Source organism: Cibotium barometz, chromosome 15 (assembly GCF_041138505.1).
Source record: "Cibotium barometz isolate CiBa-2024 chromosome 15, ASM4113850v1, whole genome shotgun sequence".
NCBI classification, from domain to species: Eukaryota; Viridiplantae; Streptophyta; class Polypodiopsida; order Cyatheales; family Cibotiaceae; genus Cibotium; species Cibotium barometz.
Window position 1 is genome coordinate 45,303,227 of NC_141060.1, and position 20,820 is coordinate 45,324,046.

General features: G+C 43.0%; 1 pseudogene; it reads right to left on the minus strand.

Moving 5' to 3' along the window:
- Window positions 1–390: 390 nt before the first annotated feature.
- LOC147631361 (uncharacterized) lies at window positions 391–3,566 on the minus strand (annotated as a pseudogene).
- Window positions 3,567–20,820: the final 17,254 nt, after the last annotated feature.

Consider the following 20,820-nt stretch of genomic DNA (forward strand, 5'->3'; position numbering starts at 1 on the left):
GAGGTTGCGGACTACACCACATGACACTTTGGAGGTATTCTCCCTAATTATCCACTAACTTCCGTAACTAAGCCATTCTGCAGTGGATCTCTCTTTGTTTATTCTAGCTCGTGCATTAGCTCGATAGCGTTGTCGCTTATGTCTCCTCTTCTTCTTACCTAGTTTCTGATTTTTGTTTATATCAGATTCAGACTCACTTGATCGATCTTCACTTGTGCCCCCCTCACTCTCGGATGAACTGCAAGAGGTTATTGTCCTAGGCCTTGAGCACGTGGCTTCCACACTTGGGTGAATATTCAATTCATACCCCCTATCAGGCTCAGAGTCAGTTTCTTCTTGAGATTCAGACTCGGAGTTGCATTGGTCAGAGTCTTCACGCTACTTTCAGTGTCAAGGAAGTTTTCCACTTTCTTGCATCAAAGTCAAGTGCATAACACTTATCATGTTTATTGGCACTAATGGTAGCATATCTTGCCCCTCAGCAGGTGTTACCCAACTTGTGCCTCTATTTTCCCATGTGTCTATGGTTGTCGCTAGGTGTACCCAATCTACATTATCTGACTCAGTCATGCCCGGTAGGACATCCATATAAGGAGAATCTTCCCCATCATCAGTCTCTTTTTTACATGTATAGCAATACTTTAATGGGACTGAGTGAATAGTGGTATCCGATCAATTATCAATGATAACCTTGCTTCCTAAAGGATGCGCGCGACCATTCTCAAGACCAAATCGAATGACAGAGTCCTAGAATTGTAAGTAGACATGGTTTTTCGACACCAAAGTCATGCACCATTTGTGCTTCCCTCATGAAAGGAGGTCCTAAGATCATTTGATATGACATAGGATGCTGAGAGAAATCCATTACAATGAAGGTATGCCTTACCTTATATCCCAGAACCTTGATCTTAAGGTCCCTTAGCATTCCAATAGGTTTAGCTACAGTTCCGTTTGCCATCTTAACCACTATGTTTGTGACTTCTAGGTGAGGTCTTCCCATAGATTCCCAGTAGTTTTTCGTTACAATGCTCACTCCAGCACCACCATTAAGTATTCCCTTTAGAGTTAATCCCTTGGTAGTAATGGGGAGGGTTGCAATTGATTCGTAACCTTCAAAGTACTGTCCCAACTTGTTAATAGGTATTTCAACGACTGAGTCTTCATCTAGATTGGGCTGTAGATCCAAATGCTCCTCCACATCTTGAAGCGTGTCAGGTCTATCCATATTTGCAAATTGTGGTAACCCCATCTTCAGTTCTCCATTGAGAAATGCCCAAAGAGCTAAGAATAGCTCATGATCTCCATATAACTTGGATATGGTCGTGGTTTTGATTTCAGAGGACATGAAATCCATTAGTTTGGACACATTCAACTGTACTTTTTGAGATATTGGCCCTTGACTAGGGATTGGTGAAGATGGAATCACTTCCTCTTCGATGGGGCCAGGCATTCCCTCACTAAATATTCTTTCAAGCAAGAAGGGTGTTTGCCCACTTCCTGGATGTCCTATCCTCACTTTCTTCCCAAATGATACTAGGTATAGCTAACGGTTTATGGCTCCTGTGAGGCTCAACTTATGTAGGAAACACTGTGTCTAGGATCTTGATTTTTCTAGGTTCTGGCTCCAGTTCTCTTTGTGTTTCTTCCACCAAACCCCTTAAGTGTTGCACTCGTTCAATCTCCTCTACTGGGTTTGGGTAAGTCCCAATCTTTTTCTTTAGGGTTTTTGGCCCATGTGGCTTGTCTTTGAGAGTCTCAGTCAGTCTGGGGAGCCGAGAGGGAATTAGCTGACTTGGTTGTGGGGCAGGAGGAGTTTCCTTTTGTTTCCCCCGATTTATGTCTTTGCTTGATTCTCCTTCGTTGTGCTCCCAACAAGTGGGTTCCTCCCTTAAAGTAGTGGCTTTGGTCTCCATGGTTTCTATTGAATCAAAATCATCTTTAGGATCATTCATATACACAGGGTCGTCTCCTGTCCCTATATTAGTCTTTGAACTAGATTTGGAGCTTGTGGCATCATTAAGCGATCTCTTCCGTCACGTTTTCTTTTTCTTTGCTTGAGCAATTGATACACTATCCCTCTCTTCAAGAATGTAGTTTTGATTTTGAAGCATTGACCGTGTGACTACATTTGCAGGTACAACAGGTGTGGTTCCTAGTGCCTCATTGGTGACCTCAACCAAATTCAATGGCGTAATCTTGGGTGCACTTGGATTATGTGGACATTGAGCAATCAAATGATCTATGCCACAACGATTACATGTAAGTACCGACATTCCCGACGTGCTCCCTTAATTTGGTTGCATTTGAGTAGCGATCTTCTATAGCCTATTAGGGCACTCCGCTACGCGATGCGGTCCACCACAATCATAGCATTGAAGAGGTGGTCTCCTGGCAAAGGTATTAAGGTTTTGCCCTCTTGTGAGACGAGAGCAACCGCTTCATATACATGTGATGACCTCTGGATCGAAGCCATTTTTAGCAATTTTTAGGGTTTAAATAGGGTCAATTGTGGTTATTTTAGGTGCATTTTCATGGTATTTGAAAGCATATGTGTGTGGAATGTTATGGTATTTGCATGCATCATGATTGTCGATGTTGTCCATTGGTGTAAGCACATTGCATGGGAAATATTATTTTATAGACAGAGGAGGTTGTATGTAAGTGGGTAGAGAGAAGAGAGAGATCGAGGAGAGAGAATGAGGGTTAATATGGTTAGGTGGGAATGCAAGTTTGGAGACCTTAATGTGGTTATAAATGAAAAAATTCCAAATCAAAAAAATGGAGGGGTGGGTAGTTTTAGCACCCGTTGGTACCCTCTTGAGAGAATAGAAGAGAGAAAAAAAACGTTTTTCTTCTTTCTGGCTGGCGTGAAGAACACGAGGAGGAGGAGGAGGAGGTAAGCCCATTTTGTTTGTTTGTTGATTAATGTGTGTGTTTGAATTCTATACATAAAGGGAGAGAGAGAGGCGTGGGAGGGCTCGCGTGTGTGCAAGAGCTAGATGGCGGAGGCTCTGCGGTTGATGGGGAGATGGCCAATAATGACGGGTGTTGAGAGCATCAAGCCTGCGGAGCACACACCCCTCACTGCACTCTACGTAGCAAATCTCACCTTGGAGGCTGGCTTGAGCATCGTTCATGTCTGCGAGCAATGGAATAACTTTCACGGAGATAGGGGCAGGGTGTCGTGCGATACCGAAGAGAAAGCGTTGATACGAGGTGAGAATGGTGTAATTGTAGGCATGCATCCACCGTTCCAAGGTGTTGAGGTAGCCCAGGAGCAAACAGGCGCCTAAGAGATCGTCTGGGTCATTGGTTTCGAGAAACGCTTCCACGAGCCGAAGCGAGAGGGTGGCAAAGCTGGCGATCCGCAGATAAGGCCTCTCTGTGGAGGGGGCCCTGTGCGCACTGTTGGAAGTTAAGGTACATCTCGCAGAAGGGTGGGCACATATACTTTGTAACCAACCTAGGGTTTAGCTCTAGCACTGGCGTGCGCAAATCTGTGGCCTTCGGAACACTGCGTGGTTGCTAGAAATCGTCGGGTAGCCGGCCTGTTTCTGTGTCTTCATCGCTTGATGGGACCCTTATATCATTGGACATGATTCTGTATGCGTGTGTGTGTGAGCTGTGACAGAGAGAGTATGGTGGTGCTAATCATGACAATCCCATCTAAATATATGGTGTTAAGAAGAAGAAGGCAACACAAGAAAGCAAATAGGGGCTGAGGCACCGCCCCAGGGTGAAGGTGAATGTGAGCACTGAGTAGCACGTACCGGGCTTTGTCGTGAGTACAAGGACTCCTTAACAGTACGCTGAAGAATGTCTGATGACCTATACGGGGCCAATGAGGCTTGGTCCATCTTCCAAGCTAAACGTGCACTTTTCGAAAAAATATTTTTTTCAACTATTAAAATTAAAAGCAATGATGGGGTTAATATATTATATATGTGTCGTATGCTGCCTGATTTGGAATGGGCCAACAAGACGATAGGCAATGGCATTATGGGCGTTAAGTAAGGATTAAAATACTTATAATCATTAGGCAGAGCAAAGAATTGCGAAGGTGACTGATTATAATGTTAACTGTGATGCGCGCATGTGTGGACGGTGCAGTAAGAATGGATGGTGCATGACAACCGGCTATTTTGTGTGTGTGTGAGAGAGAGAGTGAGAGATAGAGAGACTCTCTCTCTATTAGAGGAGGAGAGTGAGAGAGGTTATCAGCATTCACAGAGGGCAGCCGCGTGGAGAGGAGTCGGCCGATTGTGACACAGTCGAGCATCCAAGGATGATAGCATAGCAGGGGGGCTGCTGCCATGTAGAGAGAGAGAGAGAGAGAGAGAGAGAGAGAGAGAGAGAGAGAGAGAGAGAGCACCTATGCATTGCCGCCTTAGCATTTGGGATTATAGGCTTGTAGTGAGCACATGATGTAGGGGAAGGGTCTTACGGGTTACCTCGCACAACCAGGAGAGCATAGGTAGCAAAACATTGAAGATGTTGCTTTTGGGTAGGCCATAGATTAGGAGAGAGGTATAGCCTTATTGCATGCACATGAAAGCCAAGGCTTTCCATGAAAGTATCCAAGGTGAGATGCATAAGAAGAGGTCCATAGAGGGACCATAGTGAAAGCAAGCCAAAAGGGTGGGTATAAATAGGGTAATCCAAGTAGAGATGAAAGAACAAAGACTTTGCAGATGTTTGGAGAGGACACAGAAGATGAAAAATAGAGAAGGAAGAGAAAGAAAGAAGAAGGAAAGAAGAGAGAGGGTGATATGGTTACGCTATATGTGTGTACATGCAAAATAGGAAAGAGAGAGAAAGAGATTTGATCACTTTGACATGGTGCATACTTAAAAGTAAAAGCATGAGAGTGTGAGAGAATGTATTAGATTGTATGCATTATTCTTGTGTTTGTGTTTCAGAAGGAGGAAGAGAAAGAAAGAAGAGAGAGAAGGAAAGAAGAGAAAGAGAGAAGAGAAAGAAAGAAGAGAGAAAAAGAAAGAAGAAAAAGGAAAGAAGAGAAAGAAAGAAGAGAAAGAAAGAAGAAGAAGAAGAGAGTTCACGAGAATAGTGAGAAGAGAGAGAGAAGAAAGAAAGAAAGAGTTTTGAAGTGTGAAAGAGAGAGAGTGAAGAGTGGAGTGAAGTGAAGATTAGCCAAATATTGAATGCAGTGATGATGTTACAGATTGACTGAAACGTGGAAGTGTTGGAAATATCGGTTCTTTTCCATTAAAATATTAGAAACAATTTTTACAAAACCATTTTGACATTAAATTTCTTTATTCAGTTTAGAATGGTGAAGTTGTGTCTTGAAGATCTGTTGGGTCGTAGTAGTTTGTTCTTTTCCATTTGTATGTCTGTGTGGGTGTGTGTGAATAAAACATCGTAAATTATTTCATACAAAAAGATGTCTTTTCGGTGTGTGTTTCTAGGATTTAGGCTGTGTGTGGTTGTTATTTAGGACACATTCACTGTTTTAGTGGGTATTTAGTGCGTTGGACTAGAGAGTAGGAAGGCAAGTCATTTTTGGTGCGTTCGCCGGGAGATCACTAAGCTAGTTAGTAGCTACGGGATATCTCGGCGCATATATTTTGCGTGTGAGAACCAAGGTTTAGGAGTTCAAAAAACAAAAACAAAAACAAAAACAAAAAAAAAAGAAGCAAGAACAAAAACAAAAACAAAAAAAAAACAGCACGACTCCTAGGATCAGAAGGACTTAGGAATGGCCGCGAGGAGTCAAATGAGAGAGGGGCATTGGTAAACACATGTGATTTTTTGGAGATTTTTGCTAACTGGGTTCCGTACGAAGTAGAACGACAAGAGTGGGAGGACATATTCATTCAAGAATATTACCCACGGTTTCCCAGTGATGTGATACGTAAGATCAAGGCCACATACTGCAAGGATTATCTTAGATCCATAGAGCCCTTTGGTTTGTTCCATGCACCAATCTGGGGGAAGTGGTTTATCAAGGCAATTTTAAGGTCCATCAAGCTAGATAATCCAGAGAATCACAAAGAACCTCAGGAAGTAAGAAGTGTATGAGTGAGTCTACTCAGGGTCGAACAATTGACCCAAGACAAGTAAGGGAAGAAAGGAGGAAAAGGAGGGCTGAACGAGCTGAAATCCATCTTGCTGCACAATTAGAGTTAGTGAACCTATTATCGAGAGAGCAAGAACCGAACGTGACCCAAGGAAGATCCTTGGATAGCGGTCAATTTCAGGTTAGCGTTCCTTCTAGTCTAAGCGGGGAAGATCTTTCGTGTGATGACCAAACAATAAGGGATTTAGGAGTCAGCAATCGACCTGTACAAGTTGATAGCCCAACAAGAGAAGAAAGAGAGACTATTGCAGGCACTAGCGGTAGTGTGCCTAGAGGACTTAGAAGCTATCCGCGATTACCTAGGGTAAGACCTAGAGCTTTAAATTTCTGGGACGATCCAACTTTTGAGGTATCCCTATAGTAGGTGCTAGGAAAGAATCGGCAGACAGAAAATCTAGAAAGGTGACATTTGCTCATAATCATCCAATGGTGGGAGTTGTCACTAGATCCCAGGGGAAAGTGCAAAGGACTGCAGAAAGTTTGCCGAAATCAACCCAATTAGAAGGAGGAAAAGTAAGCATGCTTAAGAAGGCATCTTTAGAGGAAGTTGCAGAGAGTCAAGAGCCAGTGTCGTCTGATCAACCTCCCATAGCACGCGTAGGAAAAGGCCCTCACTTGGTGTAGCACCTTTCCCTGATAGATTAAAAGTACCACGTGCTAAGAAGGTCGGGATAGGTGCTAAAGTTGATCCAAAACCTCAATTTGATTTATGGGATATATTGGAACGATGTGAGGTGTCTATTAGTCTACCTACATTAGCGGAGATCTCTCCAATATGTCGAAAGTAGATGTATCAACGACTTGCACGTCGACGTTCGCGGGTGAGAAAAGAAGTGACTCCTAAAGAAATTTTGGAAACAGGAGTGCAAGTAATTGATATGTTTATGGATTCTGAGGCTCCGACTATTATGGTAGAAATAGGGCATCATCAGGTCATGGGGGTACAGCTAGATGGAGGAGCTACGGTGAATCTCATGACTAAACACACGATGGAAGAGTTGGGCCTAAAGGGTTTAGAGCCCACAAATATCATGTTGTGAGTAGCAGATCAACGTCGAGTGAAACCCTTAGGTCTGCTTCAAGGAGTAAAGACTATAATAGCTGGATTGGAGTTTTGCGTTGAAAAGATGCAGAGGGGAAGAGAGCTTGAGCTCTTGCAAGCACACACACACACTCACAAAACCCTAATAGAGAACACACAAGGTGAGAGGCTGAAAATCTTCTTCTTCTCTACTCAACACTCAACACACCATATACAAGATAGGAGTACACACAATATGAAAGGTACTCAACCAATACATACACGGGTTCTCTATAGTGTGAACCCGACTAAATGAGCTGGCGCTATAACTATGCCAGTCTCTAGAATGGCTGTCACACAGCCTGTCATCCCACTGGCTGCATATCACCCAAGATCTCACCAACCATGCCAGTGGTGTAAGTGCGGGGCCTATCCCCCAGGCGGGTCATCAGTGTCCACCGCCTCACTAGAGCTCGATATCTCAACACTCCCCCTCGAGCTCAACTCCATCTCATGTACACCAAGCGAAGCCCTGAATCTGCGGAGCTTCTCTGTACCCAATGCTTTGGTGAAGATGTCAGCTACCTGATCCTCTGTGCTGACATAAACAAGGTCAAGGTCTCCTGCCAAGACCTTCTCTCTGACGAAGTGGTAGTGGACCTCTATGTGCTTCGTACGAGCATGAAAGACTGGGTTCCTGGCCAACTGTATACTGCTAATGTTGTCACAGAAAATGACAACTTGTCTATCCACTGATAGACCCAAATCTGCAAGTAGCTTTCTCAACCAAGCTACCTCACATGCTGCCATAGCAGCTCCTCTGTACTCGGCCTCTGTACTCGATAGAGCAACCGTAGGCTGCTTCTTGCTGCTCCAAGTCACAGCAGCACTCCCCAAAGAAAACATGAATCCACTGGTAGATCTTCTATCTGAGATACTACCAGCCCAATCAGCATCTGTGTACCCATGTACACATATCTCTGTCCCAGTCTCATAGAATAGTCCACAATGCAAAGTAGACCTCACATACCTCAGTATGCGTCTGACTGCATCCAAATGCGGTTTCCGTGGAACCTGCATAAACTGACTCACCAACCCAACAGCATAGCTCAAATCTGGTCTGGTGATCGTCATGTAGATCAAACTTCCTACTATGCTCCTGTACATAGTAGGATCCTCCAAGATCTCTCCTGAATCTGCACTCAACTTGCCATTCTGATCCAATGGCACAGAAATAGGCTTACAGCCTGTCATACCATACTTGGACAACATGTCCAAGCCATACTGTCTCTGCAGCAATCCAATACCATGTGGTGACCTAATCACCTCAATGCCCAAGAAATATCTGAGCTCCCCCAAATCCTTCATCTCGAACTTCTGTCTAAGCAAGATCTTTACATCAAAGATCTCTGCATCATGGTCCCCCGTAATGATCAAGTCATCTACATAGATGACAACAAGCACAACCCCTCTATCACCATGTCTCACGTACAATGAGAAATCTGCATTGGCTACATGAAAGCCAATAGTGACAAGATATTCAGAAATCTTGTCAGACCATGCTCTTGGTGCTTGCTTTAAGCCATACAAGGCTTTCTTCAACCTGCAAACATGCTCGGGGTGACCCACATCCTCATAACCAGGTGGCTGCAACATATACACCTCTTCTTGCAAATCCCCATGCAAGAATGCATTCTTTACATCCATCTGATGTAAAGACCATTGCTTTGACGCAGCCACTGCTATCACAACTCTCACCGTTGCCATCTTGGCAACTGGGCTGAAAGTTTCCTCATAATCAATCCCATATGTCTGCGCATATCCTTTGGCTACCAATCTAGCCTTGTACCTGTTTATGCTTCCATCACTGTTATGTTTAACTTTGTACACCCACTTGCATCCAATGGCTTTCTTGCCTTCAGGCAATTGCACTAAATCCCAAGTTTCATTTCCATATAGTGCATCCATCTCCTCATCCATAGCTTTCTCCCAACACACATTTCCAACAGCCTCATCAATGCATGTGGGCTCTACAACCTGCACAACTTTTGCCATATATGCATAATGATGTGCCACATAACCATCATATGTAAATCTCTGCACAGGGTTCTTCACTCTCCCTGATCTTCGCAGCTTCTCATTCATGGCTTCCATAGCCTTCTTTACACCAGGTGTTCTCATAGCTGGGATCCCAAGCTCCTCATCAAGACTCATATTTGAGCCACTAGTTTCTCCATCAACATGAGAATGCCCTGCAGAAATGTCAGGCATACCAAGGGGCTCAACCACTTTCTCTTTTCCTTTACGTGATGTACTAATCACATTTGCAGGGCTGGTATTATGACGCAGCCTGCCACTCCATGGTCTATCAATAGACCCACTAGATGAGGACTCTCCTGGTCCACTCAAAGACTGTGATTGCTGACCTGCATTCTGTGCAACCACACTTCCACTCACATCAGCCCCAATAGCTTCTTTTTCAGCAGCATACCAACTGCTCATCTCATCAAAGACAACATCCCTGCTTACCCTCAACTCACGTGTAGCAGGGTTATAACACCTGTATCCCTTTTGCTCAAGGGAATATCCAATAAACACACATTTTTCAGCTTTCGGATCCAGCTTAGTTCTCAGCTCATCTGGCACATGCACATATGCAATGCATCCAAAAACTTTCAGATGAGACAAATCTGGTTTTCTGCCAGTAAACTTCTCCTCTGGAGTTACATCATGTATGGCTGCAGTTGGAGTCCTGTTCATGATGTATACTGCTGTAGAAACAGCCTCAGCCCAATAGCAATGCGGCATATTCTTCTCTTCCATCAATGCTCGCGCAATCTCAGCAATGTGCCTGTTTTTCCGCTCAGCAACTCCATTTTGCTGCGGAGTATATCTGCATGTGAACTGTCTCCGAATACCATTCTTCTTCAAAAATTCAGAGAACTCATTGGAGAAGTATTCTCCCCCTCCATCTGACCTTAGGCACTTGACATATTTTCCTGTTTGCTTTTCAACCAAAACTCTGAAATTCTGAAAGTGAGTGAAAACCTCACTCTTCTCCTTCATGAAATATACCCACACTTTCCTTGTGTGGTCATCAATGAAAGTGACATAGTACCTGCAGCCTCCCATAGACACGGTCTTCGTAGGACCCCATACATCTGAATGCACAACATCTAGTGCATTTCTGCTCACATATCTGTTACGTGGAAACACATGCTTTGTTTGCTTCCCAAATTGGCATGCTTCACATATTTTCTGCATACCTTCCACTTTAAATTTTGGCAGCCCTGTCACAATTCCTTTTGTCTGCATAGACTTCAATCTCTGCACATTTACATGTCCAATTCTTTTATGCCATATGTCTGTGTCTGCAACAACTCCTGAACCATTTGCAAACATCGCAGCACTCATTTCAGGCATGTCTACATCCAACGTAAACATTCTGCCCACTCTGTTGCCTTTTGCAACCAACCTGCACTTGTCTTTGAAATCTTCAACATAACACCCATCAGGGTTAAACCGAACCTGCAAACCCTGCTCAATCATCTGGCCAACTAAAACCAGATTCTTTGTTATGTTCGGTACATGAAGTACATCTGCAAGGTACTTCACTTTGCCATCCTGCATAGATAATGGCACATCTCCAATGTGGGCAATTGGATGAGCAGTGTCATCCCCTGTTTCCACAAAACCTGGTCTTTCCGGGTTCTTCATCTCCTTGAACCACTCCCCATGACTCGTCATGTGGTTCGAAGCGCCTGAGTCCACATACCATACATTATCTTTTTGTGCTGCATCAACATTTTCAGACATGGCATTTAGAACATGCTGCATAACAAACAACCTTTCATTGTCCTCATTATTTCTGCTTGAGGATGCATAGTTGTTTTGCTGCACTTTCCCATTTTGCATGTCAGCCTGCTTCTTATAACATTCTGACTGCACATGTCCTGGCTTACCACAATAGTAGCATTCACGTGCATCATTATATTGCCTTTGCCAATTTCCACGGCCTCTTTGACTCCCCCTACCTCTGAATCTGCCTCTTCCACCTGCGTGTTGTTGTTGTTGTTGATTCTGGGACTGTTGTTGTTGTTGCTGCTGCTGCTGGCCATAATTCTGATTACCTGTTCGGCCACCTCCTTGACCGCGTCCACGGCCTCCTCTACCTCGTCCTCTTCCTGAACTCGTGTAGAAGGCCTGTTGCTCTGAACTGTTTTTGCTTTGTGAAGACTGTTGGTCTTCACCCAAGTTCTTCTCTTCGATAATCAGCATAGACACCAAATCTGTAAAGTTGGGAATGTTTTCCCGAGTCTGGATAGACGTCTTAAACGCCTTGTATTGTGGCCCGAGACCACGTAGACAGACTTCCACCTTGTCATCATCATCTACTGATATGCAAGGGATTCCACAATGCCCTTTATCTTCAACGCATAGTCATTCACAGACATGCTCTTTTTCTCGACAGTATGAAGTTCATTCTTCAACTGTATCTTACGTGCCTTGGTATTTGTTTCATAAAGCTTTACCAAGGTGTCCCACGCCTCCTTGGGGGACTTGGCATCCTGAATGTGCCCAATCATGGTGTCCTGTATACTAATGGAAAGCCAATACATTACTTTCCTGGCTCCTTGGTTCCAGTCTTTAAACTCTTTCACATCTGCAGCAGTCGGATTTATATCCGGTATCTCCGGTGCCTCTTCATGCTCACCTTCAATGTAGTCCCAATAGCCTTTTCCCATCAGGAAATTAGTCAGCCTGAACCTCCAAGCATGGAAGTTATTCTTGTCCAGCTTCTCAGCCACAATCTGTGTTATGCCATCATTAGACATCTTGCCAAACACACAATTTTACCAGAAACTGCACTCTGGTTTTTCTGCACAAATGCTGTATTTTCTGCACAGCGGTACTGTAGTACTCTCAAATGTCACAACCAGTGACTTCAATGCACATACATACACCCAATGGCAACTGTAGACCTCTTTGCAGCACCCACAGTGTCTGCACAGTCAACCTGTCTTCCTGCAGTTCTTAAAACAGAGTTCTGTAGAGAATCGGTGACTTACTCGCAGTGCTCGAAATCGCCTGCTTTCTGAAAAACGGAGGTCCAGATGCGCCCGAAACGCGTTTTCGGCCCGAAAATTTTAGTCCGAAGGACTGTATAGTTGCCCTGTAGCTTCACTCCCGCGAAGAAAGCTCCTCAATCGGAGATCGTTTGCCGGTGCCTCCCGTAGAGCTCCCGACAAGGGTGTAGTCACCAACACAATAGGGAAGAGTAGTTGTAGCTCTTACCCTCGTACCGCTTTTGTGGTTCTCTTGCTTGCAGCTCAGCCCTTAGCACGAACCAGGCTCTGATACCATGAAAAGATGCAGAGGGGAAGAGAGCTTGAGCTCTTGCAAGCACACACACACACTCACAAAACCCTAATAGAGAACACACAAGGTGAGAGGCTGAAAATCTTCTTCTTCTCTACTCAACACTCAACACACCATATACAAGATAGGAGTACACACAATATGAAAGGTACTCAACCAATACATACACGGGTTCTCTATAGTGTGAACCCGACTAAATGAGCTGGCGCTATAACTATGCCAGTCTCTAGAATGGCTGTCACACAGCCTGTCATCCCACTGGCCGCATATCACCCAAGATCTCACCAACCATGCCAGTGGTGTAAGTGCGGGGCCTATCCCCCAGGCGGGTCATCAGTGTCCACCGCCTCACTAGAGCTCGATATCTCAACATGCGTTACCTATCTAGTAGTGCAACCCCATTCCTATGGTGCAGCGTTTCCAATCTTGGTAGGACGACCTTGGTTAGTACAAGCTCGATGTGTTCAAAAGTGGCATAAAGGGATAATAATCATAGGTCCACGCACGGATCGAGTTCAATTAAGGGTTGTGTCTAAAGAATTCTTGAGGGAGTTCATTAAACCACCTTCTACAACCGAAGAAATGACGGGATATGGAAGTGATACATCCGTTGGCGAGGAAGTAGTCCAAGAACGCTTTGCATTAAATAAAGATAAGTATGCTCGTTTTTTTCAAAATGGGTATCAAATGCAAATGGTTGATACGGATGAGCCTATAATGCAAAAGAGAGAGTGCTCTAACTTTGCTTTGGATGCTGGTATGGGAGAATATCGAGTGCATTTTTCTTCGGAGAATGACTCTGACAATGACATTACCGATTGGTTGTCATCACCAGAGGAGTGTGTAGCGGATTGCTTTTGCATGGACACAATCAAGCAGAGGAGAGCAGACGATGGGGATAAAGCAAGGCACCAAGAACTATATGCCCTTATTGAGAAATTGCAAGAGCAGTTAGAGCTAGAACGAGTTTTTTCTAGTGAGTCGATGGACGCATTATTAAGGAAGGTGAAGCTGCTGGAGGAAGATAAGGGACGAGCTGAGATAAAAATTAGACATTTGCAAGATTTGACCTTGCAACTTGAAGAGTGCCGTCATGAAGAAGAAACTTCTTGGGAAGCCTTACTTCGAGAAAAAGATTGTGAGATTGGTCGTTGTCGACAAGAACTCAAATATAATGAGAGGTATACTCGAAAGTTGCTTAGAGAATGTGAGAGATATAAGCAAAAAGATAACAAGAGTAAGGATGGCTCGTCGTTGCAAAAGATGAGTAGAAGGAAAAATAAGTCGTTTTCCAGAGAGTTCTTGAAAGCACAATACAATGAAACAATAGGAGGTGATGGAGGAGAGTTCAATGATTGGACTGATTTCAGGATGATTGAGGTAGTGAGGGATGCTTTTATGGTCCAAATTGAGGAGGCTATCAATGATGAAGAGGAAATAGACCCTTTAATGGTGATACCTTATACCCATGAAAGTCTTGTGTAACTTCGCACGAAGAAGAGGAGGAGTGTAACACCAAGCAAAAGTTTCTAGAAAATGTTTGTTTCAAAGTGAGAGACCATCCACCTATACAAGCTAGATCTCGTCGACGATCAGCCTTTGTTTCTGATGCATTAGAAATTACTCAGCGCTAGGAAGTTGAAGAGAGAAAATGCTTTACATTGGGGAGTCAATTGCAAGAATGAACCTTAACTAGATTGAGAGAGGTTCTACAAACATACAAACATGTCTTTGCTTGGTCCTCTAAAGACTTGCAGGGAGTGAAACCTGAGATATGCCAGCATTACATTGATTTAGAGCCAAATGCTAGGCCGGTATGCCAACGTCAAAGGCGTACAAACCTTGTCTATGCAGAGCTTGTGAAAGCAGAATTAACAAAGCTGTTAGATGCGGGTTTCTTTTATCCTGTGGCATACAGTGAGTGGGTTTCCCCAATTGTAATTGTTCCAAAGAAAAATCGTAAGATTAGAATTTGTGTGGATTATCGAAAGCTAAATGATAAGACTAAGAAGGATCACTTTCCATTGCCTTTCACTGATCAAATTCTAGACCGAGTAGCAGGGCATAAATTGTATTCCTTCTTAGATGGTTTTAGCGGTTATAATCAAATACAAATCCACCCAGATGATCAACCAAAAACCACTTTTACAACAGAATGGGGAACTTATGCTTATCGAGTGATGCAATTTGGATTATGTAATGCTCCATCTACTTTGATGATGGCTTCATTTCAAGAGTTTTTACAAAAGTGGATGGAAATCTTTTTGGACGATTTTTCAATTCAAGGGGATGAAGAGGATATGCCTGAGAAGTTGGCTAAGGTCTTTGATCGTTGTCAGCAAACCGATATTTCCTTGAATCCGGACAAATGTGTTTTTGGCATTAAGAAAGGAGTCTTGTTAGGTCACATGATTTCATTTGAGGGCATTACTGTGGATGATAGTAAAATTAATAAGATACGTGATCTGCGTGCTCCTACAACCATGAAGCAATTACGAGGGCTTTTGGGACATGCTAATTATTATCGCCGATTCATATTGAATTTTGCTTCGGTAGTAAACCCTTTAACTACTCTTCTTCGGAAGGATGTACCCTTTGAATGGTCACAAGATTGTCAGGAGGCTTTTGATACGATCAAAGATCGATTGACAAAAGCACCAATTTTGATACCCCCAGATTGGTCTAAACCTTTTCATATTCATGCAGACGCTTCACACAACCGTAGGAGCAGTTCTTTGTCAAGCAGACAATAAGAAGGTAGACCATCCAATTTATTATGCAAGTCGGGACAGAGAGAAATTACACTACAACAGAGAAGGAATGTTTATCCATGGTATTTGCCGTGAATAAATATCGACATTATTTATTGGGCAAGTTCTTTACAATTTATGTGGATCATCAAGCACTAAGATACCTTTTGAACAAGATAGATCTTGCGGGGCGAGTAATTCGATGGATGTTACTTTTTCAAGAGTTTGATTTTGAGGTGCTTACTCGTCCTGGAAAATCTCATGTATTGGCGGATCATCTTTCTCGGCTTTTGACTGAGGATATTGAGGAGGGAGTGGATGATGAATTGCCTGATGCGGCATTATTTTTGACCGATTGTACACTTCCTTGGTTTGCGGATATTGCAAATTTTTTGAGTACTGCTCATTATCTAGGAGGCGCCAGCAAGCATGAAAAAAAGAAAATTTTATTGCAATCTCGCCACTACACCCTCTTTGGTGGTTATTTGTATCGTTATTTTCCTAGGGAGGGGGTGTATCGTCGTTGTGTGTGAGAGGATGAGATACCTTCTATCTTACGTGCACTTCATGATGAGCCATGTGGAGGTCATTTTGCGAGGGAATTAACCGCTCGCAAAGTATTGCTAGCAGGGTATTGGTGGCCAATTGTTTATAAAGACTCTTTTGAGCATTGTAAACGTTGTGATAAGTGTCAACGGGTTGGTCGACCCACACCACAATTTGCGACCCCTTTAAATCCAATCTTGGCTTTAAAACCTTTTGAGAAATGGGGAATTGATTTTGTGGGTCCGATTGATCCACCCACTCGTTATCGATCCAATCGATACATTCTTGTGTGCACAGATTATGTGACCAAGTGGGTTAAAGCTAAACCTTTGAAAACGGATAGGGCATTGGATGTCGCCAAATTTTTGTATGAAAATATCATTACTCGTTTTGGTTGTCCGTTGGAGTTGGTGAGTGATCGTGGTTCTCATTTTTTAAATGAGACTATTACGGAATTAACAGAACTTTACAAAATCAAGCATCGAAAATCTACTCCGTATTATCCTCGAGCTAATGGTCAAGTGGAGGTGACCAATCGAATACTGGGAACGATTTTAACCAAGACAGTATCGGAAAATCGACGCGATTGGGATGAGCGATTGTTTGAGGCTTTGTGGGCATACTGTACCACATTTAAAGTTATGACTCAAAATACACCTTTCACTCTAGTGTATGGTACAAAAGCAATTTTCCCAATAGAGAAGAAAATACCCACATTACGCATTGCCTTGGAATCTTGACTAGGTGAGAAGGAATCTTTAGAGGCTCGATTACTGGCCTTGGTGAGGTTGGATGAGATACGTTTAACGACTCTGCAAAATGTTGAGGCGATGTAACATAGACGAAAGGCTTGGCATGACCGTCACATTAAGGTGAGGGAGTTTCAAAAGAATGATCAGGTTTTAGTCTATGACAATCGATATTATAAGTTTCCTGGTAAATTACAAATGAGGTGGTTAGGCTCTTTCAAGGTGTTAGAGGCCTTTAATAATGGTTCTTTGATTGTCCAAGACCCTGATGCTGTAATAGCTCCTTTTCGTGTTAATGGTCTTAGGGTGAAACGTTATTTTGTTTAAGTTGGTAATTACGTGGGTCAAGTTGGTTCATTGTATATTTTTCACATGAATTTTGCTCTTTATTATTTTGCGTTGTTTTGATGGGATTGGTGGGTTTATCAGGTTTTGGTGCGATCGATTCGATTTTCTTTCATATAGGTGGTATACATGTGGTATGGAGTTTTCTCTCAATGCTTTGTTTTATTTTCTTCATCCTTATGTGGTTTGGTTTGGGTGGGATGGTATTTTAGCCTTAGTTGTAGACCCTGATTGGGTTGATGAGTTAGAGTGGTTGTTTCGGTGGTTGGCTGCCCCGAGGAATCTCTTCCAATTGTCGAGAGCGACTTTGGTCGCATGGCCCAATCTTTGGCCGTTATTGCACCAGAGATTTTTGGTTCAGGTGTGGACACCTTAACCGATGCGTCCGGATGATTCTTCGGATGATTCTTTTCATCCTGAAGATGTTGTGGTAGACTATCTTGATGAGGAGGATAAGGATGAGGGTTTGGGCTTTGGCCTTCCTCATGGCTTGTATCGGATACTTCTACCTCGAGAGAGTAGTTTTGTTTCGAGAGCTGTACTTTTGAACGAGACAGAGGGCCATGGGGTGACACCTCAACTTTTGCCTTTTGGTGTAGTGAATGTGCCTGTGAGTTTTCGCACCGTTTTTTCTGAGTCCCATGATGTCAATTAGTTTTGTTTTTCTTGTTATTTATTTCACCAAAAAAAAACTTTAAAAAGAAACAATTGTTTTGTTTGTGTGATTTGTTATGTGTTTTTGTTGTTTGTTTTGGTTTGCATGTGGATTGTTTTTTTGTGTTTGTTTGTTTTCAATTTTAGGTACATTATGCTTCTTGGAAGTTTTAAGCTAATTGTTTGAATGGTTAGTATGTGCAGATATGGTATTTTCTTTGTATTTTTTGCATTGCTAGGTGCAAGGAGATGGGGGAGTAACTTGGGAACAATGATATCATAGTATTGAAGATTGTTTCTGGACATGCAATGTTTGCTACTCAGAGGATATGCAGTGTTCCACAAGTCTATTTTCTCCAATATATTTGGTTATTTTTTTGGTATCACTTGCATGGTGTGTGTAATAATGGGGAATGTGAGTTGTGTTAATCTAGTTGCAATTGCTTGGTACTTGACTTATATGATTCTTTCTTTTGGAAAGATTTGGGGTTTATTAGTCAAGGATACTAATTCTATGAGTTTCTTGCTGAGCTCTATAGTAGAAATTGGTCATTACCACATTCATCTTAACTAGGCATGTGCCGCATTGACTATATTTTTTTTATCTTTAATGGTAGGTAACAGCTTGGAAGTGCTTAAGAACTCTAGTGGAAGGAACTTTTCTCCCTTATTCCTGGGTTATAATGACCATAATAGTCTCGATTTTCATGATGAGCCTGGGGAGGGTTTTCAAATCATTGCCTTTGAAAAATGATGAAAAAAAAGAGAAGAAAAAAAGAGGAAGGAAGAAAAATAAAAATTCAAATGTATATATGTGGTCTATCGCCTTAATGGTTCTTGGTAGGTGAGGAGAGTCATGCTGGCAGGGTTGTCAGTACTCTAAATCGATGCCTTGGGCTGTTTTGGGATAGCCATCGTCATGTGACCTTGGTAGGTTCTTGGAGTCAACCTAGCCGGGAGGCAAGGTCTGAGAATCACAGCCTAGTTTCATATGGGGTGGTTGCCATTGTGGTGTGCATTTGGTTCAAAAAAAAAATCAAAAGGGAAAAAAATTGAAACGAGAAAGGCATGGTTCTGATATAAGGGAATTACAATCAGGCAATGACTTCCATGGTTAGTTGTGCTACTACTGTCTTTATGAAATATGGAAGTGAGTGGAAGGTAGTTTTCCTAGAGTTTTGTAGTTATGGATGGGTTGTTTCCTATTTGTTAAAGTGGAAATATTATAGACATAGTGAGGATGTTGTGGTAGTTGCTAATTTTTACTGTTTTTGGGATTTGATGTTTGCTTAATAAACCTTTTTGGTTTATCTATTGGTTAGTGTTATATAAGTTCTTGTAGTGGTGTTTGCAACTTGGATTTTCATTCACTCATTTATGTGTGCTGATGTGAAGGTGTTGAAGGTTTGTTTTTGTTTTTGTTTGTTTGTTTGGAACGGTATAATTCTAGTGTATGGTTGGTGATTGTTTCAGAGTGATGAAGTGGAGATGTGATGCTAGGCAGTGATGGTGAAGAAGTTAAGTGTGGGGGAAGTTGTACAGTGAAGTTGCTGCTGTGTTCGCGAGGACGCTCACATTTCAGTGTGGGGGGAATGATGACCCTGGATCGAAGCCATTTTTAGCAATTTTTAGGGTTTAAATAGGGTCAATTGTGGTTATTTTAGGTGCATTTTCATGGTATTTGAAAGAATATGTGTGTGGAATGTTATGGTATTTTCATGCATCATGATTGTCGATGTTGTCCATTGGTGTAAGCACATTGCATGGGAATGGTGACGATTAATATTATTTTGTAGACAGAGGAGGTTGTATGTAAGTGGGTAGAGAGAAGAGAGAGATCGAGGGGAGAGGACGAGGGTTAATATGGTTAGGTGGGAATGCAAGTTTGGAGACCTTAATGTGGTTATAAATGAAAAAATTCCAAATCAAAAAAATGGAGGGGTGGGTAGTTTTAGCACCCGTTGGTACCCTCTTGAGAGAATAGAAGAGAGAAAAAAAACGTTTTTCTTCTTTCTAGCTGGCGTGAAGAACACGAGGAGGAGGAGGAGGAGGTAAGCCCGTTTTGTTTGTTTGTTGATTAATGTGTGTGTTTGAATTCTGTACATAAAGGGAGAGAGAGAGGCGTAGGAGGGCTCGCGTGTGTGCAAGAGCTAGATGGCGGAGGCTCTGCGGTTGATGGGGCGATGGCCAATAATGGCGGGTGTTGAGAGCATCAAGCCTGCGGAGCACACACCCCTCACCGCACTCTACGTAGCAAATCTCACCTTGGAGGCTGGCTTGAGCATCGTTCATGTCTGCGAGCAATGGAATAACTTCCACGGAGATAGGGGCAGGGTGTCATGTGATACCGAAGAGAAAGCGTTGATACGATGTGAGAATGGTGTAATTGTAGGCATGCATCCACCGTTCCAAGGTGTTGAGGTAGCCTAGGAGCAAACAGGTGCCTAAGAGATCGTCTGGGTCATTGGTTTCGAGAAACGCTTCCACGAGCCGAAGCGAGAGGGTGGCGAAGCTGGCGATCGCAGATAAGGCCTCTCTGTGGAGGGGGCCCTGTGCGCGCTGTTGGAAGTAAAGGTACATCTCGCAGAAGGGTCGGCACATATACTTTGTAACCAACCTGGGGTTTAGCTCTAGCATTGGTGTGCGCAAATCTGTGGCCTTCGGAACACTGCGTGGTTGCCAGAAATCGTCGGGTAGCCGGCCCGTTTCCGTGTCTTCATCGCTTGATGGGACCCTTATATCATTGGACATGATTCTGTATGCGTGTGTGTGAGCTGTGACAGAGAGAGTATGGTGGTGCTAATCATGACAATCCCATCTAAACATATGGTGTTAAGAAGAAGAAGGCAACACAAGAAAGCAAATAGGGGCTGAGGCACCGCCCCAGGGTTAAGGTGAACGTGAGCACTGAGTAGCACGTACCGGGCTTTGTCGTGAGTACAAGGACTCCTTAACAGTACGCTGAAGAATGTCTGAAGACCTATACGGGGCCAATGAGGCTTGGTCCATCTTCCAAGCTAAACGTGCACTCTTCCAAAAAATGTTTTTTTCAACTATTAAAATTAAAAGCAATGATGGGGTTAATATATTATATATGTGTCGTATGCTGCCTGATTTGGAACGGGCCAACAAGACGATAAGCAATGGCATTATGGGCGTTAAGTAAGGATTAAAATACTTACAATCATTAGGCAGAGCAAAGAATTGCGAAGGTGACTGATTATAATGTTAACTGTGATGCGCATGTGTGGACGGTGCAGTAAGAATGGATGGTGC